This window comes from Catharus ustulatus, chromosome 3, assembly GCF_009819885.2.
Source record: "Catharus ustulatus isolate bCatUst1 chromosome 3, bCatUst1.pri.v2, whole genome shotgun sequence".
NCBI classification, from domain to species: Eukaryota; Metazoa; Chordata; class Aves; order Passeriformes; family Turdidae; genus Catharus; species Catharus ustulatus.
This window is the reverse complement of record NC_046223.1, coordinates 93,943,940-93,970,299: the sequence shown is the minus strand read 5'-3', so window position 1 is coordinate 93,970,299 and position 26,360 is coordinate 93,943,940. Positions and strand designations below refer to the sequence as shown.

Sequence of the window (26,360 nt, the reverse complement as noted above, 5' to 3'; positions counted from 1 at the left end):
TTCTGGACACCTCTGCATTTAGTCAGATGAATATTGCTTTTGGGGAGGTCATTCCCAGAAGAAGAGATATACATTATCCTGGGAAAAAGCTACTTTATGAAATTATTCACCATATAATAGCTGGTAAAATGCATCAGACACTCTTTGGCAAGTGGTAGCTAGACCCTTTGGACATTAGCTAAGGTGCTTTTGTAGTACAGAAGGAAATGACAAGGAGATTTTATACAATGAATACTCTTAAAGCAGGCTTTTTTTTCTTAATGCCTGACGTCATGGTGTGCCCACACTTTTTTTTTTTTTTGGTGACATTGTCTGTAACCTCAAGAGAGCCCATTCCTTGGATGATGTAAGTGTTTCATGTAGATTGTAAAGAGGACTCCCAACAGAATGTCTCTTCAAAGGTCACCCAGAACATTTTGATTAATGCTGTCTTGTGTCTGTTTGGCAGCTAGCAAAAGGGAGGAAAAGAGAATGCACAAAAAAAGCAAGGCAAGGTGAAAAAAGTACTTTGCTCCTTTAGTTAAAGCAAGGTGGCAGGTAAATGTTATCCTCACAAGCACATGGTGTGCAGTGGGTTGAGGAATCAGAGATGACCACAGGGCCAAGGGAAGAGGAGAGCTGGTCTCTGCACCTGGGAGATAGTGAGCCTCAGCTTGCAGGGACCTTGGTGTGTGCCTTTAACTGAGAGCTTGCCATCTTAAATCCATTCCAAAAATTTGATCTCCCTGATGGCTGAGGAATCTGTTGCTGCCATACTGAACCTTGGCACAAACATGTTGCCTTGCAATTGATGTTGTCCTTGGTAATTGGAAATTATATTTTGATTTTAAACATCTTCCTATAGGAAAATATGACAGAAGAATTTATTCAAAGATATAAAAATCCCTAGACTGAGCCAATAAGTAAGCTTCAAGAACCTCCAGCATTTGACTGGTTATGCAGTTTTTGTAACTAACAGCAAATGGTATTTAGTTCATAATTGTGCTTTCTGGCATACTAATACTATGCTTTCTAAAAAAACAAAACAAAACAAAACAAAAAAACCAACAAAAAAGACATTTGGACCTATTTCTTGATTGTTCTGGCATTCCAGCATTCATTTCCACAAAAATTTGAGGTGATATTTCAATAGAGAAATTGTAAAGAAAGTATCAGAGTATCATTTTAAGTTTATTCAAGACCTATGCTATGAGCTTTGGATGTGGAAGGCAGGCTTTAGATGTTTGAGACCTACAGAAGATTTCAATATTTTATATGCTAGTCTTCAGAAATAATTGAAGGGGAGAGAGTGGGTAGACCCCAGGTTACAGTAATTTTTCTCCTACTAATTCAGAGTCTGACCTTGCTTCAATTGCCAGATTTTCATTCCCAAAACCCAGAAATTTAGAAATTCTTATTTAAGCTAACAGGGCTAATCAACAGGCTGTTAATCATCTTTCCTGAGTTTAGACAGCTGCATTTACATCTGAAGAGGTTGTCCAAGCTCCTGTTGCAGTCAATGGAAGGAAGTGGGGACTTCTTGGAAATTATTCTCTGATGTAGTTTAGATGCCTATCTTCACTCTAAGAAGTGTCTATTGTCTTTCCTTTGGCTGTAATGGAGCCTTAAACAAGCTCACATGTAGATTTGGTAAATACTTATGTTTCCTTAATTATGTATACAGGAAATGTCCCTTTAAGTTTGCAGAAACTTTGGCTTTTCATATTATTGCAATGCTAAATTTTGTCTGTCATTTCATTTAATTCATTGCTCAGAGTTATATTTGATGTGGAACAGAGGTATCAGCAGGCACACCAAAACTTTAGATGTGAATTTCAAGATATACACAAGTGAAAATGCAGGGAAATTGTAGACTGAAATCTGGGCACAGTCCCAAGAAACAGCCATTGACATTCCTACTCCCATGGAATGTGTTAGGCTATATTAAGAACCGCTGCTTTTGATTGATAGCAGAGGGGATTCCAGTCTGAAAGAATATTTTCAGTATGTTAAGTATGTCAGGCATTTATTATCTTACACACTCTTGTCTTTTCTTCATGTTTTCTGAAGCTATTTTTTCCCACAGCCTCTTTTAATATTCTACTACATCCTATATATTCTTTCTAGTATGTTGGATGAGCTAACAAGGCTCTGCTTGTGTTTCTCTTTTGAACAGTAAGGGATCAAATGGCAAGAAGAGCATTCAATTTGTACTGTTAATTATGTGAATTTAAGTGCAGCAGTTTCCAGGTTGTAATAGCCATAACTGCTTCCTCTTAGGGAATGTTTCCATTTAGACATCACCAGTGCAGTGGGATTGATCCACAAGGCTTGTAGATTCCTGTATTGAATTGTCAAGGAGAACAGTCCTGGAAGATTATTCTCCTTGCTGTGTTTGTGAATTCAGGGTGGCCTCTGATTTAGTAGTTACTAGTCAGGAAAGAAAAAATTATGAAGGGATATCACATGTCCTGAGAGAGGGCAATCACACCCGCAGGAAAAAAAAATGGCTGTAGGATAAATGGAATTATCTGTATTTTCTTTGGCAATTCTATTGTGTTTTGGGAAAATGGAATTAAGAAATCTGGAGAAAAAAATCTACTCATGGGATGATTTATATATACTTACAGTAATTTCATGACTGTAAAGCGCACCCTTTTGACTAAAATTTTGGCCAAAAGCCAGAAGTGCACCTTATAATCCGGTGTGCCTTATATTACGTACAAAGTTGTGAAATTTGCCAACCCAGAAGTGTGAGCTGCAAGGGGGGGTGGCGCTGCGGGAGTGCCAAGTAGTGATGAGGGGGCGGCCGTGGGTGGCCCCAGGTGCTGAGAGCAGCGCTGGCAGAGAGGCGGGGGCCAGAGCAGCGTGGGCAGGGAGGCGGGGGGCGGCCCCAAGCGCCGGGAGCAGCATGGGCCGGGAGGCGTTACTTCTTCGTTACTTTGTTGCGCGTGGCACAGATCCTTGCTGCAAAAAAAAAAAAGTGTGCCTTATATTCTGATGCGCCTTATATGATATACAAAGTTGCAAACTTTGCCGGTCCCGGGGGGTGCGCCTTATAGTCCAGTGTGCCTTATGGTCGTGAAATTACTGTAATACAAGCTTTTCACCCAGTATTAATTTGTCAAAAGGAGATGGAAATTATTTAACTAGTGTGCATTCACTGATCATCACAGATGCAGTCAGTGTATCTGCCTTCAAATAATCAATGAAAGCTTCACTTAGACTGCAGAAAACTTTTCTATGCCTTTGTCATGAAAGTGCAAGACAAATATGTGGAAACATCCCACTTCTATTGCTTGAATTTTGCTTAATTTCAGAGTCTAAATACTCTGAGTACGAATTAAAGCAGTAAAATTATGCAGGAACTCTGCAAAAATTCTTGCAAGAATTAACTGAAATTATAGTGACAGATGAACCAGTTGATTGTTCTCATGTAGTTTTCCATTTCTGTTAGAGAATCATAATGCAGAAGAAATCAGTTCTGGGAAAAAGCATGCCTTGCAATATAAAATCTTTACAAACAAAACAGCTTTTCTCATTTAAACAAGAGTAACTTTACAAAGGACACTCTGTCTACAAATAAAGAAGGAGATTTGTCGGAAGAAAGAGGGTTATATGTTACCTGATAAACCTTATTAATATGCACAGCCAAGCTGTGCTGCATCACCAAGAGCAATGTACTGAATAACAAAAAAATAACCAAACCTGTTTTTTGCAACGATGAGTTGAAGTGTGATACACATGTACCTATAGACACATAGTGACACAGATGGAAATGAAATCCATGATCTTTACCAAAGACAGTGACCATGGTACCCATAGCAGATAAACCAGATACTCTGACTCATTGCACCTGGTGCCAGATTAACCTAATTTCCTTTGTTCTTGCACTTATTGGACTGAAATCAGAAGTAATTGGCAGTAGTTTTTTAAAATTATCTTTTCTTAAGCTGTTTTGTACAGAGAAAACTTAATTCTCCAGGGAAAAAATTCTACATTGCCTAAGGTAAAGCAAAAATCTGGACAGTTGAACTAAGGAGACAAAGAACATCACTTGCAGACAAGGAATTGGGCTGGACGAAAGCTGGAAAGGGTACTGCTCTTTTCCTCAGTCACATTGCTCACTGGATTGCAGCCTCTTCAAATCAAGCTGGCTTGGCTGAGCAATTGCCTGAATATGAGTAGTATGAAGTGGAAATAAGTATATATAAAACTATTAGCCTCAGTCAAACTATTAGCCTCAGCCTGCTTTGATCAGAATTTACTACCAAAAAAAAAAAAATCAGTCAGTTTTACTGAAACTTGATGTGGAGTTATTTCAGGCTCTCTTCCAGAAGATTCTGTGCCTCCAGTTAACCTAGACATGCATGAGACCATGGAGCTGGCTGCCTTCTTTTTGTTGAGGGCCCCCATCCTGCTTTTGTAAAAAGATGTCCAAATTTGCTTAATTTACAGACCCAGAGAAGTGTATTGGAAGGACATTCTAAGTTTTGTCTCCCTTCCCACCACCTACCCACTGTTCTAAAGATACTGTAAATCTTAAGAGAGAAGGTAACATATCATCACTGAGACAGAGAAGTCCAACATTCTGGCATGTAGATTAGTCCAAGAGAGTGCAATATTATGGCATGTAGATTATTTTCAGTCCATTTAGTCTAAAACAAATCTGTTCTCTTCCTATTTATTTTCCAGATTTATACCACAATTCTTGAGCTAGAGATGAGAGAAGACAAAAAAATTACAGTAATTTCATGACTATAAGGCGCACCCTTTTGACTAAAATTTTCCCCTGAACCTGGAAATGCGCCTTATAGTCCGGTGCGCCTTATCTGATGTACAAAGTTGTGACATTTGCCACCCTGGAAGTGTGAGCTGTGAGCTGTGGTGGGGAGCCGGCAGTGCCGTGGCAGCTGGGTGGAGGCGGGCCCGGGGGCCCGTGGCACCGTGGCACCACCTGTCCCAGGTCCAGGCAGGCCTGGGGACCCATGGCTGCCGGGTGAAGGAGGGCCCGGTGGCTCGCGGCACCGCCCCTGCCGGGTACAGGCGGGCCCGGGGGCCAATGGCTGCCGGGTTGAGGCGGGGCCTCGGCCAGCAACCACGCGGGGGGAGCTGGGGGCGGATCCTTGCTGCAAAAAAAAAGTGCGCCTTATAGTCCGGTGTGCCTTATCTGATCTACAAAGTTGCGAAAGTTACCGACTCCCGGGGGGTGCGCATTATAGTCCGGTGCGCCTTATGGTTGTGAAATTACTGTAAATGGCTCTTACTGACCATATTTGCCAGCTAGCTTACTACGGTGCAAGGCAAGGAAGAAACCTCCTTTTCCAAGACCTGACATGAAAAGCTTTTCCCACACAGAGTAAGATTCAGACATAATTCAAATATCTCAGTTGAAATTCTGGAAAAGCTATTTTTAGTTCCCTTCAAGTCATGGGATTTTAAGGTTTTCTTATATGAAAACTTCCCAAGCACATCCATTTCAGCTTTAATGGCTTCATTTTACAGTATACTCTGAGTATTTTGGTGCTGGTCTGAAACCATATCTATCAAAAAAGCAGAAAGCAGAAGTTATTTTGATAAGTCCTTTGATCCTATGAATTTGATCTGAGTCCCCATCACAGAACAGAGATCCACAGGGTGGTCATTTCTGTTTAATACAAAGGGAAAGGGGAAAAAAAAAAATCATTGTCTCCTTTTAAAAGGCATCCTACTGGAGTGGGGCAGGGGAATGTGGGTGCCTGCAGCAGCCTGGAGAACCCAGTCTTTGAATAATTTCTTTAAATTAACCTTAAGATGCATCCCTGCCCCCAAACCTCACCCTCTACTAATAATATTCCTTAACTATTGGTGGGCAATAAACAATCATAAACACTGAATATTTTCTGAATATAAAGCAGTGTAATGGAAGAGGGAATGAACATTACCTCTTGCAAGGATGTTTTCTTGCCTGGTGGTTGGGAATTACATTGATTTCAATTTCTTCAGGCAGACTTTATTCAGAAAGCTAGTTTGAAAAGGAAAAACAACTGCCCATATTACACACCTGCGCTTGTTCGGTAGTGTTACCATCTCTATATTGCCAGCCTCTTCCTAGTGTAATAGAAAGAATATTTGAGCATTTAAAATTATTAAATCAAACAACCTATAAATAGCTTATCTAGGATACTAATTGGACGCTAAACAATATTTAGGAAGGTATTTAGAAATGAGTTATGTGCTAATGAAAAACATTGTAACAAATAAATAATAATCCTTACTCTAGAGTAATGATAACATTAGATAATATTTTGTATAGGAAATACTTTTTTGAGCCTCACCTATTTTCCTGTGCTACTAAAAGCCTGATCACTGAAGTTTGGCACAAAATTTGCATTACTGTCCTGAGAGGTTGTTTCAGAGTGCTAGATGGCACTGGGAAATGTTTTCTAATCCCCAGCTGAAAAGATCTTCCTGCTTTGTTTTTTTCCCCCACTAGTTCTGTAGTGTGGACCAGTAAAGCCATAGGGAGATACAAGAAATACTGGCAGTTCTCATCAGCTGAAGAAGAAACTCACAGTCCCTTAATACACCTTCAGATGAGTTTTAGCTCTTTAATGAACTCCTCCTCAGACACTCAGAATTTTTTATGCTTTCCTGAAGCTGCAGGATTCATTCTTCACTATTGCACAATCTTAGCTCTTTTTAAACTTTGCTCCATCATTATTGTGATGCTTTCTCATAAGCACAGTGGTATCAGATATTTTGTTTCGCTTACTCTTACCAACATATTTAGACAGCTTTAAAGAAAGAGAAGAGACCTACAATGGTTTGTAGGGCATTGAAGTGCTGCTCTGCAGCAGTGTGTTCTGCAGGAATGGTGCAATATGGTATGTGGTGTTTTGTATGGAATGATACATCAACAGATAGTGTAGATGACAAAAATTCTGAAGTTGATCACTCAGTGATCTCTGGTTTAACCAAGACCTGTGTTAATGAACAAAGCTGTTTTTCTTCAGAGATTCTCCACCCCAAAGGAACAAATATCGTGGTGACTGTGTGGTTAGAAAGCTATTTGCTACTTTCTTTGTCATGTTTGAGGTTTAGTTTAGGATTTGCCTACAAGTTGTAGGGACTGTATTAAAGAATATGATATCATTAGCTTTCCCTTTCCTCAGTGTCATGTCCTTGTCAATTTTAAAGCTATTTGGTTTAATTTAAAAAGGTGTTTCACTGTGGTACTTACTGTATGGATCAAGTATGTTTTTTGGGAATTCTTTTACAGAATTAGGGTTTGACAAGGTGCAGTGATGCTTATAAATATTTATGTACATTTAAGCATGAAATTGGTTCTTTTTGAAGATAATGGATAGACAGACCCCTGAAGCTGTTGTCTTTATACCATTAGTTTTCTCTGTCACTAGAAATGAACTTGGCTGGCTGTCATAAAAAAAAAATTCACTTCCATAACAGGCAGACAAATGTAATTGCTTTTGTAGAATTGCATACCATCAGCTCAAGGGCTCTTAGTATGTTTTATTACAGTTGCAGTTGACTGATGGAGATTAACCTCATGCTAATTATGTAAATGGAAAACTTTCTGTCTCAGATGGTGCTTACTACAAAGATTACTGATGTAATTTATTCATGGGAACAATAAGTTTTTGTTTTTTAGTTGTTTAGAAGCCATTTTAAAATCTAAAACTAATTCATTACTTCTGATCATCTATAATATTTATGGTGCATTTTCTGTCATACAAGATAAACTGCTCCTGAATTTGGACAGAAAAGAGGAAATATCTTTCAAGTTCACAGCATTTAAGTCCTTTAAAGCATCAACTTTGTGAAGTAATAATAATGTTAGCATTTTTGTAAGTGATTCTTCAAATATATTAGTCCCTTTAATGTGTTTTGCTTAACGAGATGGATATTCAAACCAAAAAGAATAATAACAAGAAAAGATTGTTATTCTGGAGACTCATATAAACAGCAAACTCTAATGTATATTTTACATTTAGTTCTGAATTTTGCACAGTAACAATATCTAGCCTTGTTAATGGTGTGGTCTTCTGTCTCATATTTTGGGAGGATCTAGAGCAGGTTTTCACGGCAGAATAAAACCCAAGTCCACCCTGTGCTTTCTTTTCTCATTAGAGAAAGTAAGAGCAGCATCTTTGACCTCACATAAACATTTTTATTAAAGTACTCTTGACAAAATTTGATGACCTTTCTTCACTGAAATCAACAGTGAAAATCTCAAAGGCTCCTCTGGTGCCAGAATTTCCATCCCACCTCTCCCCACCTCAGCACTTCTTAATTGGTTTGGGCATGTACAACACTTCAGTGGCCCCGTTTGGTCTCAGTGAGCCATGGGCATGCTGGTCAGGAGCTCTGACCTGAGCACCTGCCACCACCACTGCAGGCAGAACCTGTGCCAGTGGGAGTGAGCTACAAAGGACTAGTTCCAAGTTGCTAGAGATTTAGGGATTAGTCTTTCCTGAAGGTGATAGTCGGGGCCAGGAAAGCTGCTGTCAAGCATATGAGTGTTTCTAAGGGGTATAAAAATACCCCTTATTTTATATAATTTTATGGAGGCTGTCACAGCTGGAAAACAGTAGTCAGGCTAAAACCTTAGAAAGGTTTTTTTGTCTCCTTTATTGACCATGAAAACAGCACTATATCTCTTGCATATGTGTGTGCAGCAGTATTTAATAAAATCTTCACTGAGAGAAAACCTGTAAAATGATTTCAAGGTGTTCTGTAGGTAATCAAACATTATACTGCCATTATTGTATTACTAGATGGTATATGTGGTACTAAAAAAAGAGATATTTTTATAATATAAAAGCTATTAGAATATCCAACTGCAATCATTGTCAGTCTTTCATAATATCTAAATTGGCAGAACCTTACTTTGCTCATCATGTTTGAAAGTTTATTACTTATTCATCAGCATCTCGAATTAGACAGCCTCAGTATCTCAGCTCTCTGTAGCATGGCATGTTGATTAGTGTTTCTAGAAAGATTTGGCATAAGTTAGGTTGATGCTGGCAGAGAGAGGTGGGTAGCATATGTAGTGCATTATCACTATACGTTTTCAGTGTTGACAGGAGCAGAAGCAAGCTGACATAACACATCTTGATAAGTAATGCTGCTATTACCAGTGTCACTTTTATCACCAGCCACACAAAAACATTGGCCCAGGACTCTGATTTGATGTTAAAATAACATTGGCATGTACTGACACATACATCACATTGATTTTTGTCATGACATACCTTGGCAGGAATAAGATTATTGTATATTGCTTCAGTTTACTTGTTAGCATTGCCCTTAATATCTCCTTCAGAATGCAGAAGTTATTTTTGTGCCTTTTCCCCCGCTAGCAACAAAGTTAGCTTTTATTGGTTTGGATATGAAATGCTTATAGGTAACATTTTTGCACAAGAGGCTGTCATACAATTAATTTCATTGCCGGCAACTCAAGTAGTGAACAGATTCAATGTCATTCCAAGATTTTAAATTTTTTTCAGAATACAAATCCATTTTTGATATTTCCATCAAAATTTGATGTCTGGGACAGTATACTTTTTCTGTTAAAAATGGAATTTTACTATTACTTATGTAATAATTTATGCATCTTTAAAATGTGCCAACAATTTGATTGCAATTTAAAGTTGATTAGAGGCTGCTAACTTCTGAATGTGAATGACTGGTATTAAAATACTAGACTGATCTAGCAGAGGTGGTCTGGAAAGCAATGTGTTGCAAATTGCATAACCCTCCAAAGTACAGGAATTTTAGGGTGCTGTAACTGGCATGGATTCTGAATGGGTGATGGGAACCTGAGCTGTGAGGCACTTACTTGCAAACTCATGATGACTTAGCACTCTAGACCTCAGTGGAGTTGATTTGGCCATAGACTTTTTTTTTATCATGTAGGTACTATGGAAGGGTACAGAAAGTGTGGGTTTTGTCTAGGGCACAAACAACTCAACAGTGAATGTTTGGACAAAAAAGATCTTTTGTGGGAACTGAGAGGTGCTTGCTGGAACCTGTGAATCATGAGAGGCGAGATCATGGCCCTTAGTCCTGTGTTGCAGGACTCATCTGCAGGTGCTTTGTGGTGTTTTGTCCATGCACACTGGCACATCCCCTCTGAAGCTTGGAGGGCCATGTTTAAAGAAAGGAGGCACCTCCATGCTGTGGCCATCTGGATGGGAGCCACTTTGGTTGGAGGATGAGTCACTTGGTTAGCACAGAGCCGTGCTCTGCTTATTAAATTAGGTGACGTGTTACACAATTAGCCTCTATTTGCGCGGCTGGTGACCCAGACTGGGTCAGGTCTCCCGAGCTCTGGAGCTTAGGAAGGGATAATTTGGATCTGTCTGTAGTAATCACCCAGGAAAGTGACAACCCTGGAGTGGTGAAGCTGCCTTGAGGAGCCATCAGGAAAAGCCGACTGTAGGGAAGAGCCCAAGCCCCGGCCCTTGGAAGCGGTAAGGATGGGACATGGAGCCACGGGGGCCAGCTCGCCTTGCTCGGCATTCTCAGCTGTGACTCTTTCCAAATTTAGGCTTCTGAACTAGGGATCGGTTTCTTACGAGAATGAGACTGTAAAAACTGCCACAGTGGATCAGCCAGGGTCCCAGCTTGTGCAGAGTCCTGTCCCACGCTGTGTCTGAGAGCTGACACCTAGGGAACAGTGTGAGAAAGGGGCCAGCATTATGAACTGAGCTCACATCTCTCCACTTGCAATTACAATACCTCATCATTAGGCACAGAGTATGTCAGTGAGTTTCTCCTAATGAAAGTCTTTCATGTTGTTTAACTAATTGAATATTCACTGGGCCAGAGCAGGGGACCTAAATTGTCCTTTCCATTCCCATGTCCTGATCAGCAGCTAATCCTCAGCTGCTTCTGCCTTGCCCTAAATATTAATTATTTATATGGATTTTTTGGGTGGAATTTCTATGTATTTTTTAAATGAATCCCTCTTTGTTGCCTTATGACAACTAGTATTTTAACTTTTTTTTCCTTAAATATTCTCATTATGGGCTCCCCACCACCCCCCCCGGCAATGATTCAGTTTTCCTCAGAAAATTTCAAGAAGCTTTTAATGGTTCTCTGCATTCTGAATGGAATTTAACTGTTTGAAAATATCTTACATTTGATGTCAAAATCTAACAGCAAAACAATTCTTGGTGACTTTTTGTGCACCTTTCTTTGCTGCTACATGAGTAAATTACATTCTTTGCATATTCTTCAAAGATATCATGCCTCTATTTTATTTTAGTTAAGATTTCATTTTTCAATAATTATATTGCCATTTTATAATATTAATAATTATGAAAAAGCTTTTGCATTGAACTAACTCTCATTAGGCTCTCAAAAGTTGTTTTATAATTTAATGAGTTCATTTTTACAATTCCTGAGGAAGTGTGCAGTCAATGAAGCTTTATCAGAGGGTTTATCTTACTGATCAGTTGCAATGATGAATGCAGTGTATAAGAATTCTTTCCCAGAATATACTTTCTAAGAGTGTATTTGTGTGCCAGATCTTTTAAAGTGGTGACAAACAGCAAAGGAAAAAAAAACAAACAACCAAGAAGTTAAATATCTTAGAAGTGATGTAGAATTCAATGTTTCTGACTAGAAATACTGCAAAACAGTTTTTCGTGATGTTTTAGGCTAGTTTTACCAGGTATGAAAGGCCACATGACTGCAAATACTTGACTAACACATTCAAATGAGTTATCCCCTTATCCCCTGTCAGCAGAGACACATTCTCATGCTATCCAGGGAAGAAGTAATGATAGGCTATTAAATAAATCCACTTGCACCACAGTAATTTTTTTTATTTTGCAGTTGTGGATGTCCCTAGATGATAGGTTTACTATCTGTACCTCCACTGACAGATAATAACCTTTAAAAATAGTCTTGCAATTAGGTGCACATGTTCCAAGAGAGATAAGCTAAGTTTGGATGAGAAAACAACTTCTGAAGTGTACCACATGGGTAATTAGGGTTGAAACAAGCTGAAAATTTAGAACTTGGTCTTCTGAAGTGATACAGCATAATTCTTATGGAACTATTCATTTCCTTAGTCTTCATGGAATGAAGTGTATTTTTAAGTAGCAGATGCAAATGTATGAAAACCTATTTTATTTTTATTTTTATTTTTATTTTTATTTTTATTTTTATTTTTATTTTTATTTTTATTTTATGCGATCTCAAAAGAATAATAAAATCTTGCTCGTCTAAATTTTTTCATTTAAAAAAATTCCATTAAAATCTCTACAGTTTAATATGAGCAAAACCTAGTGTATTGTAATAGGACAAGTATATAGTCTGCTGCCCTAGCTATTTGCAAAAGCAAATCCCAAATTCTTGACACTTCACCTCCACCCACATAGCATTCTCCTGTCTTTCATTTTACGAACACACATACGCACAAAGACATGCACTTTCTACAGAAACCATGCCAAAGCCTCTTAATCCTGAATGCTCTATTGAAGGTTTGAGGTTCTAGTAAATTGGAGGGAAAATGCAATGACTAAGAAATTGTTTGTGTCCTATGTAGCAGACAAAGAGTTCTTAAACAGACCTGATTTTGTTTTTGTACCACAAATCACCCTCTGTAAACCGTTTTTGCTATTGAATTTTGCCAAGAACAGCTGTGGGTCAGTACAACCTTAAATCCTTTGTTTATTTAGCATTAGTGAGGAGCCAAACAAAAATGTCTGCCAATTGCTTCAAATCTGTGACCATGTGCACTTCTCATATGTGTTGTTTTGGAGGAAGAATAAAGGCTGATGACAGATCAGATGTGCAAATCCTTCACCTGCAGCCTTCTGGCTTGTTTGTGACCGTCAGGTGCTGCAGTGGCTCTTGGCAGCGTGCAGGTAAAAGGCAGGTTCCAGTGAGTGCTGCAGAACAAAACTTGTCACCTCACAGTTACGTAAAACTCCTTTCTTGCTCCTCAAATCCTTCTTCCAAGGCCTTAGAGGCAGGATTTTTGAGTCAAATGCTTCCCCAACTCTGGAAGGTTGTAACACCATTATAACATTCAAAAATCCCGTCTGACAATTCTGACTAGGAAAAGGCTTTATCAGAAGGAAGGTTTCAACTTTTGGCCATCTGTTTTCTAATGCTAAAACCTCTTTCAAAGCCTATGCTGAAAAACACATCTGAGAAACAGACACATCTGAAAATAGTCTGGTAGCTGGGTCCTTCATCAGCACTGTAGGAAACATGGAATGAGTTTCCTTCTTGTCATTCAAAGAGAGACATATTCAAAAGCAGTTCTGTCTATCCATTCTGGTGCTTCCACTAATCATTTCCTCCTAGATTCAAGGCACCATCCAGACAAAATGAATGAAGCCAAATATGTTCTGTTAAAAGGTTTTGTTCAAGAGAACTGACTTTTTTAATGTGGAAGAAAATACTTAAATGAAAAATTCCTGGTCCACTGCAGAACTGCAAAGGAGATGGAATTTCCTATGTACAATGGCAATATAGAGTCTGTTGAAGCAACATGAAGCAATACACAGCATCTGACTTCTACTCAAATTAAAGGCAACCTTTGAAATTAATGGAATTTCATCATCTACTAGTATATTTGGCAATTTTCTGAAGGAATCTTTCTTGGAAAGCAGAGAAAAAGTGATTTCTAGGTACAAGAGGGGTTTTAAGTTACTTCCAAAAATTCAATTCTTTAATTTCCTTAATTTTTAAATTCTTTTCTCCATGCCAATTTCTGGTTAGTTAAACAAGACCTAACAGCAGGGCAGATGCAAAGTCAGAGTCTGGAACTGTGAGACAAATACAACTTTTTGGGAGAACCCATATCACTGATCACACTTGCTCTGAGAGTCAGAGAATGGGTGTTATATGGAGGAGGACTGGGCCTTTGGGTATATCTGCTTTTTGTTTCTGCCTGAGCTCTCCCCTTGACCTTTAGTCTCTGCTATAATCAAAGCCTCACCTTTTTGATAGCTGTGGCAAGACTGAGCTCCTCATCTCATTTTTCTTGAGCAAAGAGCTGTAGTCAATAGGAACATAAAGTCTAACACTGTGAAAACGAATTTGACATAAGTAGTACAACAATGCCTTTTTTTGTAAAAACTGAGTTAAGAATATTTTAAAATAATCCAAAGATTTAGTGAAAAGTGTGCGTAATTAATATTTTATTGGATTGCCAATATGTTGCTGTTAGGATGGTCTTGATACATGACCTTGAGTTTTAGGTTTTTAAATTTTTTTAAAATTTGAGACTAGATATACTTCTGTGTTATGTAAACTAATTAAGCTGTTCAGGATGGTCTTGATACATGACCTTGAGTTTTAGGTTTTTAATTTTTTTTTAAATTTGAGACTAGATATGCTTCTGTGTTATGTAAACTAATTAAGCTGTTCAGAAGACAGTGATTATGAACCTTTCACAGATTGCATGGTGCCTTGTGCAAGCAGATAGGAGAGCTTTATTAAAAATGCTTGTCATTTCTTAATATTGTTCACAGGACATATAATCTCTGGGATAAAGAATACTTGCAAGAGTCATTTGCTGACGCAGAATGAAAACTTTTATTAAGTCCAAATCTCTTTATTATCTGTAAATCTTCTAACTTGTCAAAACATTGGATGAAAAAATAATGTATGAGTGTTAGAGTTTTTTTGAATTTAAATGAACTATATATATTTGATGTCTGGTTTAATGATCTCTGCTCTTGAAAATTAAAACTACAACTGACATCTCAAAATAACAAACAGATAACTGAAATGCTTTCCTTTTTTTAGACTTTATATTAACCCCCTATTTTACTTAATTTGAATTTAAATTTCAGTCTTCATCCAAGCGATATTTCTTTCCTTTTCAAGGCTAAGACCAAGTTCAGAAACTCAGAATCATACTTGTTTTTACTCAGTTCTTGGGTAAAATTTATCTCCAGTAACCTTAAGAAAAAAGAAAGGTCTAAAGAGATAAAAAAAAAAAAAAAAATAAAAAATCACAATTTCTTCTGAAATCTTGCATGATTATCCTCAATCCATGCATTGTAGAGCACTGCAGTAAGCAAGCGATGTTTTCTCTGAATCTGTCAGCTCTGCTTTTAGGAGACTGCAGATTCATTTCCCACTAAGGCAAAAGGAGCAAAGGTCTCTTTGAATGGCTACAAAACTTTGAACTATATAACCTAGAGTTTGAAGAAGAGGGCATGTGTCTACAGCTAATAGAAAATACAACAAAAGAGAACCTTGACTTATGAATGATCCTAACATCATCAAAATTGTAAATGTCCTTTACAGGAGGAGAGACAGAATCTATCCCATGTAATGTATGTCAGGAATGTCACTTAATGCTCAACTTGAGGGTGATGAGTTCTCCCTGGTGGTGAGGGTGGTTTAAGAATCTGTATGAAATATACTGGAATTACTGCCAAGGTCAGCCTTGATTGTACTATTTTGGGGTATTACAGAAAATACAGGCTTTGAACTGTGTTAAAGTGATAAAAATATTTATAAAATCTCTGGTATTGTAGTTGTGTCAGTAAATTAATTCAATTGCTTCTTTAATCTAAAGCTATTATAATTACATTCATACCTTCCTCCAATTTCTTAGAATGAAAATACAACATGACAGTACAAATACATAGGAATTAAGTACTAAATCTGCATTGTTTCTTACTACATGCAAAAGTGTTTTCCATTGCATTGTCACCTATATTCTAATATTAGGAACTTCTGAAGAAAGTATGAGTAGATAGTAGGTAGATTTTTGTTGATTTCAATTAGGCCCCCTCCCCTTTTTTATTATCCTTTGCTACTCTGATCCTTTTAGTTAGTTCCTAGCATCTATGGAGAGAGTGTTATTTACACGTTTGCAACTGAAACTCCAAAGTATTCTTTATTACACTGACTGGGTTTGCTTAAATTTGGAAGTCTCTTCTTTAGAATCCTGGCATTAGTAGCATACTTGGTCATGAAGTGTTTTCTCACTACCCAGACTTGTTGGCTTTAGAAATTATGCTTGTTCTTGGTGCAAAATGTACAGTCTGCTGTTCTCCTACAGTTCTTCTATTCTTTCTCCTACACTCTAAAATATTTGAGAAATGGTACATGACTGTATTTAGTGAACTATTATGCTGCAGTGGAAAACAAACAACATTTTATTGAGACAAAGTTGAGTTTGTATATAAATAGTATAAAATTATTGAATAAGTAAAAAAATAAAGTTATTTAATTGGAGCAAGTGTAGCTATTCTTCCCAACAGCTAAAGTCATAGGAAAATGACCCCAGCACTGTTAGACATGCAGTATTCTTGATATCTGGGAAAGCTCAAGTTAAATGTTTAAAGACAGTGGTTTTTTAATGATTGGCAAAGAGAAGAAAACAAGATTCTAAGTTTATTATTGTGCCCTCCTGTGAACGTGCAGAAGAAGCCAACAGCCATTCAGCTTTACCTTATTGTTTGCTAGTAGATGAGTGCCAGAATAATTACTCTTTGTAGCCAGCATTCTTCTGGGCCCACACAGACCTACTCAGAAAATAGCTCATTAAAAGGACCTCTGAAAATCCTTGCTGAGAAGTTTTATCACAGACATTTTGCTGCTGCTTTTTTAATGTTAATTTTTTTATTTATCATCCAACTGTGCTCTACATACTCCAGGCAGCAGTCTGCAGAAGGAGGCATCTGAATTATCAGCTCTCTGAGTTTTATTAGTAGGGGACAGGTAAGAATGCTTGTAGATGAGCTTGTATTGATTATTGGTTAAATGCCTGGCACAGATGACTGTGAAGGGTGCAGCTTCTGATGGGAAGCCTATTGCTGATAATACAAGATGAAATAATCAATTTCTTAGAGATTAAAATATTAACTGCCTTCTCCTGTGTGTGCTTTGTTTAAAAGCTGAAAATTTAGCAACTGATATTTCCAAAGTACTCTGTGTATCCCTAATGTACCATCAGTGAGAACTCTGTTCTCTTCTTTATGGAAAGGAGCTGAGGAATATGGTCTAGTTGGTATTACAAGACTTTCACTGCTTTCTGCTGGAATTACAGTAGGAAAAAAATAGTGGCAGATTAACTGGAATCCCTTGGTCTGGTCATATATGAATAGATAAAGACTAAGGTTTTAATTTGCCTGTGTTGAAATCTGACAGCATTGCTTTTCTTTCTTTTTTTAAATACTCTTTTCTGATTGATAAAAAAACTTGTTAAATCCAGAGGCCAGATGGCTTTTGAATCTTGAAAAACATATTTGAGAGTGTGTCACAATCATTTAGTGAGATAACTCCAAAACATGAAAGATGTGCTATTATCTGTCATTGGTTTGTGGGTGGCAGCTGTAAGACCTTTGAAAATCTAACACAACTCTTTCTTAATATTCTTTGGATCTCTGCTCCAAAAGTTTGATTCCTCAGCAGTACCAGTTCCCAGACACAAGTTTTAGTAGTTTGTGAAAGGAGATATCTATTGAAAACGTGATTCTTATTTTAAAATAATAGTAATAGCAGAGTCCAAACACAGGAAAGAACTTCACAGAATCTGTGCTGCCAGAAGTCAATCACATCAGCCTTTACTTTCCTCCTGCCAGGTGAGCTATTTGTAAATGAAATTTACTTTTATTAACTAAACAAAACTTGTCCAAAACATTATAACTCTCAAAATCCCTTGCTTTCTACAGTTTTAAAAAATGAAAATATTTTAATAAACTAAACTGAAAAAGCCATCAAAAACTTAAATGTACTTTTAACAAATTTTGTTTGGCTGAGAACAGATAGCATTAATAAAAGAGGAAGATTAGAGGAAAAGGAAACTTCTAGGAAATCAGAAATTCAAAATGAGGAAGCAGCTGTCAGTGGAGACATTCGTGTAGTTGCTGCAGGTCGTGTATGAGCATATCAGTGCATTTTGGTGTTTTGATGACAGCAGGTGGAGCTGATTATTTGTATCAGGGACAGAAGGTAATGATAGGATCTGTTAACCTGGGGCATGGGAATGGGCACATTAAATCTTAGAGAGGTAACTGCAGTCTCTGAGTGAGGAGTGTTGGAAACTGTCTTGTGTCCTTTCTTGGAACGAATTTTCTTTGCTGAAAGTGCTGGCAGTGAGAATGAATTTGCACCTGAAGCTGTAGTCCTTTGGGTTGGAGGACAATTTTTCTTAGAGTAAATGCTACAATTAGCAGGTGACCATGGTACAAAGGACCATAGTTGTTCATTTCTTCCTGTCAGACTTGGATGACTGGGATGCTCACGCAGTGTTGAAATGTTTTGGATAGAGTTATACCTGGGGAAACAGAGAGAAAATGCTACTGTGAAACAAATGATGTTGTGTTTGCCAAAATATTGCTAAAGCGCTCTTGCCAGCAGCAGGCTTGCTTGCCCTGAAGCACTGAGAGCCCTGACATCCTGCATATCCTCGTAAGGGTCCATGAGCGATTTCACACAACTGTTCACCTGCAGAAGCTTGAAGTGTAACTCATCTGCTAAAGTGAGGCTGTACCAGTCCTCCTTCAGTTGCATCTAAGCAAACTAGCAGGACAGTGCTTCAAAACTGAGCAGCAACCTTGCACAGGTGGGAAATGCTTGATCTCATCTGCTGCATCCAAATCACTACCAAATCTCAAAGGTAGTAAGACCAGATACCTTGTGCAACTTGTGCAAGCTAGAGAAGCACATATAGAGATGCAAAAATTTGTAGTTACCCTAATTGAAAAATTAGCAGTCTAATCACAGAGTTATAATGTTGTTAATTCTCTTTTCCCTGACAGGAACAAGTTGAAGGAAGCACTTCTCAAAAACAGCATTTATATGAACCCTTTTGCTATTCAAGATATTATAATTATGATAATGAGTCTGTTATTAAAGCAGATAATTTTTCACAGGGTGTGTTTGGTTACTGAAGGAGTTTTCTCAAACCCTCATGCACTAACTCATGCCCAACTGGAGCCACAGCTGGCAGGACAGCCCTTTGTGCAGAAGTAGAGTGGGATTCAACATGTTCATTGCTGATTCCAGTGGTCTTGGGCTGATGCTTGTTATTCTGAATTTATCATTTATTTTGGACTGGACCACTAATCCCCTGAGTTTATCCATTTGGGAAAGACTTCTGTGCACTGGGTCTCACACTTACCCTCTCTTCAATCTGTTTTCTCTTAGTACCTCCTCTTTGTACTGTTCACTCAGGTGCACACAAACTCTCACATACATGGGACTTCTGTTATGATGTAGTCTAGGTACAGCCGTACTCACACTTAAAGTCCAAATGGTCCTATTATTGCAGCTCATTCCCAATGATCACACAGTTGAAAGCAACCTGGACAACTTTCTCATTTCTACCACTTTTATTTTCTGTGCATTGCTGTGGAAGCTGCCAGCATCTCCAGTTGTTTGCAGGAAGGTAGATCATGTTGATGATGGGGCTTACCCTGTGCTTTGGGCCCACTTGAAGCTGCTTTACTGTCTTTGTCAGCAGTTTACTTGTTTGTCCTTCATTGACCAGCACGTCCTATATCTAAATTTGTTGGTGTTTGATATGTTTTATGTAGGCCAGATACTGGTTTTTTGATTGCTCTGTCATCTTTAATACCAGCAGACAAGGTTGCATTCCTGCTGTGAGTAACAACTTATTATTAATGATTTGTTCTTGTAACCCTAGGGCTCCTATTCCACACTTGCACTTTCAAGGCTTCTGCTATTATCTTGTGCATGTACTTTTGGAAGCATCTTTTAAAATCCCTTGTTTTTCTTTAACAACCTTCAAGCTATGATAGCATGACATGTAGTATCAGCACATGTGTATCCTTTTTCTGGAGTCACTCTGTACAAAATTAATGGTCTACTGGGAGATTAGCTCAATTGATTAAAGCATATGCTAAGAATGCCAAGGTTGTGGGTTCAACTCTGGGTTCTCAAGACCTGGACTCATTGATCCTTATGGGTCCCTTCCAACTCAGAGTATTCTGTCATTCTATCAATAAGAGTGTAGTTTTAAACACTTGGAGGGATATGTGCATGCACAGCTGTGGTGCTGGGCACCACCTGCTTCCAAAAGGTATTGCTTGCAAAATGTCGCCAATGTGTTACTAAACTTGCTCTGCAATGTGTTTTTGAAAGGAGAGCAGTGGAGATGCTCACCTGTGGTGCCATCACCACTGGGCTTGGCTCCCCTCTGGTGTTACGGGCAGGACCTCACTGCATGGGAGCCTCACCTCTGTGGGAAGGGAGCTGCTCTGGCTGAAATCCCTCTGGCCCTCAACTGCTCAGACATTTCGTGACTCCAAAAGGCAAATGGCTGATGTATGATATTATAAAATTGAAATTCCATCATCCCACAATACTGATATCTCAGCTCTGACAGGTGTAAGTAGGAATTTATTTATCCTCCCCGTGCCTGATTTGAAAACGACACCCTCTTATTGATAGGCACAGCTTTTGGGAAAAGACAATAAAGGGAATGATGTCATATAGATTAATAAGAATGTGCTTCAACGTTGCTGTGAGAGTGAAAGCAGCATTTTGGGACTCTTACAGGGCTGAAATTGCAAGAAACTCTTACAGGAAAAAGAATAAATTCTAACTTTCAGTTTCTCACTGAGTAATCAACACGGAATTTTCAAAAATTAACTGGAAAATTGAGATCTGTTTTGCCTCACTGCTATACTAATGTGACAAACCAGTGTGGAGACTTTTTTGTTGGGCTTATACATAATAAGCATATATTATGTATGTCAGTTTTAAAATGTATCTGTTAATGTGCAAGTATGGATGTTCTACATATGAAGGCCTAAGTCTATGACCTTGTACGGACTCTAGTTTCAAGGCAGATATTTTTCTTTATCTACAGGCACTGGATTTGATCTGAAGTCCCAATTCCCAAGGAGTCTTCTGACAATGACCAATACAAAAATATTTGATAAGCAGTCCATGTGCATGTTAGACAGCACCACTTGGTTTTCTTTCGATTTTTAAAAATTTTCTTTTGTAATCAGCCTTCAAACTTTTTCAGTCTACTTTTGTCAGTCTTTGACTGCCTTCTATGGAAGGCCAGATGGCAAGCCTGGCCACACTAGTGCAAAATCAGCAACAATATTTCAGCTTAATTTCTGGTTGATCCACACAGCAAAATGAACACAGGACAGTCAGAAGGAAGTGTTGTTTATCTGCTGAGGGAGAAGCTCAGGGCAGTGTAGCTGTGGTTTTGTGCATGGGTGATGGACTAGAGCAGCTTGGGATGTTACAACACAGTGTTTTAACATGGGAGATGTTGCTTCTTAGGAAGTTTCAGAGACTGGAAGCAAATAAGGGGTTTAAGGATATCAGTGGTACTGTAAATATGATTTAAAGACCCAGGTCATCTTAGACCCAGGGTCTAATATTTTATGATCTCTTAGTCACACTGCATTTGATTAAGTCAAGTAAGCATAACAGGCAAGGTATTTTACTTGCCCTTAGCAAAAGGAAGAAATTAAATATTGATTTTTACTTTCTTTTCATCAAACTCAGCTGCATATGTTAGAGAGTATCAAAGAGCAATTACAGTTGTATAAAGTCTGCTGTGCTAAAGAGCTTATTAAAATTATGTTTGAAAAAAAACACTTAATTTGAATGAGCTCTTGCATTTTGAATAATAAATTAAAAATTTTTACTATTATTCATTTCCTCTTTCTAGTGTTTTACGCACATCACACATTCATTTTCAAAAGATACTTGTCTACATTTGAGTGTGTGTTGATGTAATGAAGGAAGCACAAGTGATTTGCTGAAGGTGATAAAATGGGCACATCATAAAGCTTGGGGAAGCTTCTGGACCACAGCTGTCCTTGGGAACTTTGGCACAAACTTAATCTTGACTGTAATTTCATTCTGGACGTTTGGAATGGATTTAGCTTTTTCCTCTGAAGTTTCACAGAGAGAAAGTTGGTGTTCAGATGATCATCTGCTCCTGTGAAAGGTTTTAGAAAAGCCAGAGTTCATATTACACAATAAACAGCTAATCCATATTAGGTTACTGTGATAGCTGTAATAAGTCAGGATATGAAGATAGGCTGAAGATTCTTGCATCTCATTAACTGATAATTCCATCTGACTAGATTTTCCTCTGTTCTGAGGAGGAGACAACGTCTCTTTGTGGTTTCACTTTAGTCTGAAAATAGAAAAGGAGTTTAAGGAGAGATTACAGAACTTGGGCTGTGTTTTTGGATAGCTCCTCCCCCTGGCTGGGTGAATTGTGTTAGCTGTGCTCTCTCTGGGTGTCAGAGCTATATTTATCACTCGGGAATTGTGGGCATGTGAATTTATGCTCTGAGCAAAACAGTCCTTCAGTCAACATGTTTCTATTTCATGATGTTATTTTGCTGTTATTTACTCATCATTTCCTTTTCTGTCCTTTAAACAAATAAATGTCATCAAAGGAAGAACTAGATGCTTCAAGAATGAAGTTTTCTCAGGGTGTTGTTTTATTAAAGGAATGACTTACATTAGCAAATCAGTGGAACAAGTGGTAACGTGAACCAGCATATTGAATTTCACTTTAGCAATCTGTATTCCAGAAGGAAGTCCTGAGAAGCAATCATTGACAATGGAACCTCAATTTAAATTACAAAATAGGCAGTATACTGAATGCATATAGAACATATGAGAGATTAAATGGAAGAGTTTGTTTGTGTTCATAAGGTAACCAAGACAATAAAAATGGGCTCTACAAGTAAGGACTACAGAAGCTGTCATAATGAAAACAATAATTAATATAATTTAAGTTACTATCCCCAGGGCAGCTGTAAATTGATGGTATTAATTATGCAACAAACCTGTTTGTAAATTGATGACATAGGAGCTCATGGGAGTCATCTAGAATGAATTTTTCATTTTAAAGCTTTTTGGCAATATATTATGCAGCTGCTAACAGCCACCAACAGATATTCAAAGGTTATTTATATTAAACTCTATAATTTGTATTCTTCAAAGAACTAATTTATGTGAAGGCTGAAATTATAAACAATCAGTTGTTTCATGTGCATAAGATTGATTATATAATATAAACCAGAATTCCTTGGTATTGAATTCAATAGATGTCACATTTGATATTTTTCTGCCACTGTAACTGTATTGATTCAAGTGAATTCCAGCAGCAGAGAATGTATGGTATTGAATTATCTCTGCTGTTACTACTGATTATGGAGAAAAGATGATAAGAAGTTTCATATATTTTTTATATATATTTGAATTTTAAGCTTTTTTTTTTTTCTATTTGCCTCTACATATCAGAATGGTATAGATGTTATGGAGTGCTGGAAGTCCAGCCTGTTCTTTTCTTTTCAGCTCTTTAAGGTTAGAAACATCAGTCAGAGAGAGAAGTGGTAAATGTGATGAGTATATGAAACAAGGTGCAAAAATCTTTTTTCTACCTTAAAAAAGGAAGTAGTATGTAACAGCTCCTTCTGCTTCACATTGTTCAATTAAAATTTAAATTTTAAAATGTCAAAGTATTTTTGCTGATTTTTATAAAAAATCTATAAAATGACAATAAGCAATTAAAATAATTTAAAGCAAAACATTATCTTTTGTTTTCCCTCAGTGGCAATGTTTGTGTTTTCTGGCTAGTCATGTAGTATTTACTTGTCTTGGTTTCTGTGAAGCTGCTTAGATTGCATGACCAGTTTTACCAGCTGGAAGTTCCTGTTTCTCAATTGCTATGAGTGAAACCAAGGGGAGCACAGTCCCGCCACTGTTTAGTGCAGTATCCTGCAACTTAAAACTGTCCGAAATGCAGTAATTGTACTTGCTTGTGTATGCTTTCTAAGCTCAGAGAAAATAATATACATTAGGGAAATATAAATAATGCCATGATTTAATGGCATCTCCTACCTGAAAAAATTATTCCTTGTCCATTTTAATGTATTTTCCAATCATAACTTCAACTTGCAAGCAATTTTCATGATTATTTCTACAATGTCTTTAGGCCAAATACAGCAAGGTTTTCTTTGTGTGTTCTGTAATTTTTTCAACAAAGCAATAAAATTGGAAATGCAGTATAAGACACATACAAAATAAGGTGAAATCAAGATATCGCCATTACTATGCAACAGCCTGGAGCCTCTATTCTGATTTCTTGTTTGTATTTCCTCGTTACAAATATGTAGATAAAATTGTGGGAGTTTAGCAATGCTTCCACATTATATTGTGATTTGCCATAAATCCGTTTGTGTTTGGGCTTGCAATTTGCACGCTTATTCCCTCTCTACCTTTTTCTTTTCTAAGGAATATTTGCCCTCTGACTCAAGAATGTCCAGCAATACAGAGCATCTGCTGTCAGGTGTCAAAATGAGAGAATGACTAGAGGGTGAGGTAGAGGGGGAAAATGTTTTGAAAGATAACCAAGGTAGCCAAAGTCATCAGCTGCACTTCCCAATTAGAGAGAAGATGAAAGGAAAACTACAGGTCTTCAGGAAAGCAAAGGCCATCTCTAGCTGATTTTAAAGTAGACCCAGGTGCTGTGTAAGACTGGATTGTGTCAGCTGTACAAAAATCACTAGTGCTAATGTGATGGGTGCAGGTGTCCTGCACCTTGGAGGCACCTTTGGGTGCAGCAGAGGCTCGGCTGGAGGCTGCATCCCTGGCTGTGTTGTAGGGACTGGCAGCTCACTAGTGAGAGCAGCTTTGAGTACTGATGGTGCTCTCCTGGCTTTTGTCAGATACAAGGACTAAGTGCTTAATGTGCTGGCTAATAATATTTCAAGATCGTGTTGCTCTTTTCGTGTTGCTCTTTTATGAAAAGCAATGATCAGACTCAAGTACCTTAGCTCCTGAGAGAAGGACAGAGCTGTTGTTTCTCCTTCATATGAAAAAAAAAAACCCTAGCTCCTGGCATGATGCAGTATTTAGCTGCTAATCTTTTGCTGTGGATTCAGGCCATGCATTATATATTCCAGTGCCTGGTCACTTGTGTGAAATGGAGGGGGAAGTAAAAGTAGGAGAGCACCTTGTACTTGCACATCTTGATGTGTCTGAGAGAGCACAGTTCTTTCAAACTGTAGAGGAAAGAGCAGTTGACAGCATTTCTACAAATAACCTGCTTCTGTTTTGCCCAAGCACTCCAGGAGGCAGCTGTTAGTAGAAGTAACTAATATTTGCCTAGAGTTTTTTAAAACTGGAAATCTGTGTCCATCATTTTAATGTCCCAGCCACAAGATGATCAAGTAATGCAAACCGTAATTCCACTCTGTTCCATAATTGCTATTTACTTATGGATGCAAATTACAAAGAAGCATAATGAGAGTCATAGCTCTTCAATTTGTTTCACTTTAAACAAGCAAGCAAGCAAACGAAAAAAAAAATAGCTGAAGCAATAATCCTGTTTTCCTGTATGATTTAATACAGTTCAGTCCTCTGGAAATTAGAGTTCATTGAAAAGACAATTAACAGCCATAAGGTTTACATCATATGATATAAAAAAGGAAAATCAATGTATTTGATAGTTTTGAATCAGAAAAAAGAATTTTACACCACAAGTAGTGGGAAAGTCACCATGTCAGGTTCAGTGGTTTGGGGTGTTGTTCTGTCTTTTTACCTTGCGAAGGCACGGGCAGTTCCTCTTCCTGATATCTGGCAAAGCAGCTGAGAGTTTTATGATTATGTGGATTTCTTTTCCCTGTTCCATCTCCTGTGAAGGAGATTCAAGTGATCAGAGAGCACTGGGATAAAATTGAACATTTAGGTGAAATTGCCTTTGTTTAGTCTCTCTTGTTTTTAGTGCATTCAGGCCCTGCATACAGTGTCCTACTGAGAGGGCAATAGGGGAAGGGAGGAATAAGCAGACAGACAAGCAATTACAGTAATTTCACGACTATAAGGTGCACCGGAATAGAAGGTGCACCTCTGGGTGTCGGCAAATTTCCGAACTTTTGCCCATATATAAGGCGCACGGGACTATAAGGCGCACTTTTTTTTTGCAGCGAGGATCCACGCACAACAAAGTAACGAATTAGTAACGGAATCCCACGATCATGGAGTTTACTGGCAGATGCTCAATTTGCAAACATATTTCACAGATTGGCATAGCCTTTAAACGCAGCCCCAGGTGCCCTCCCCATGCTGTGGGCCTCAGCACTCCCCCCCGCCCCCAGCGTCGGCTGGCGAGGCGCGGCTCGGGTCTGCCGCAGTCCGGGGCGGCTCAGGGCTGCCATAGTGCGGCTGTGACTGGCACTTCTCGGTTGGCTTGGGGTGACCGTGGCTAGCGGCTCAGGCCTTCTGTGGCCGCTGGCTCCCTCCCTCCCCACGCGGCTCCTGGCGGCCGTGGCCACCCTCTCCCGCCCCCCCCATGACTCAGCGCTCCTGCAGCACCACCCCCCCTCTTGCGACTCACACTTCTGGGTTGGCAGATTTCTGAACTTTGTCCATTATAT

General features: G+C 38.4%; 1 protein-coding gene across 1 annotated transcript in view; it reads left to right on the top strand.

Moving 5' to 3' along the window:
• Nucleotides 1-26,360, top strand: part of LOC116994781 (muscular LMNA interacting protein) — a 110,437-nt gene that overhangs the window by 21,438 nt on the left and 62,639 nt on the right. The window lies entirely within an intron of this gene.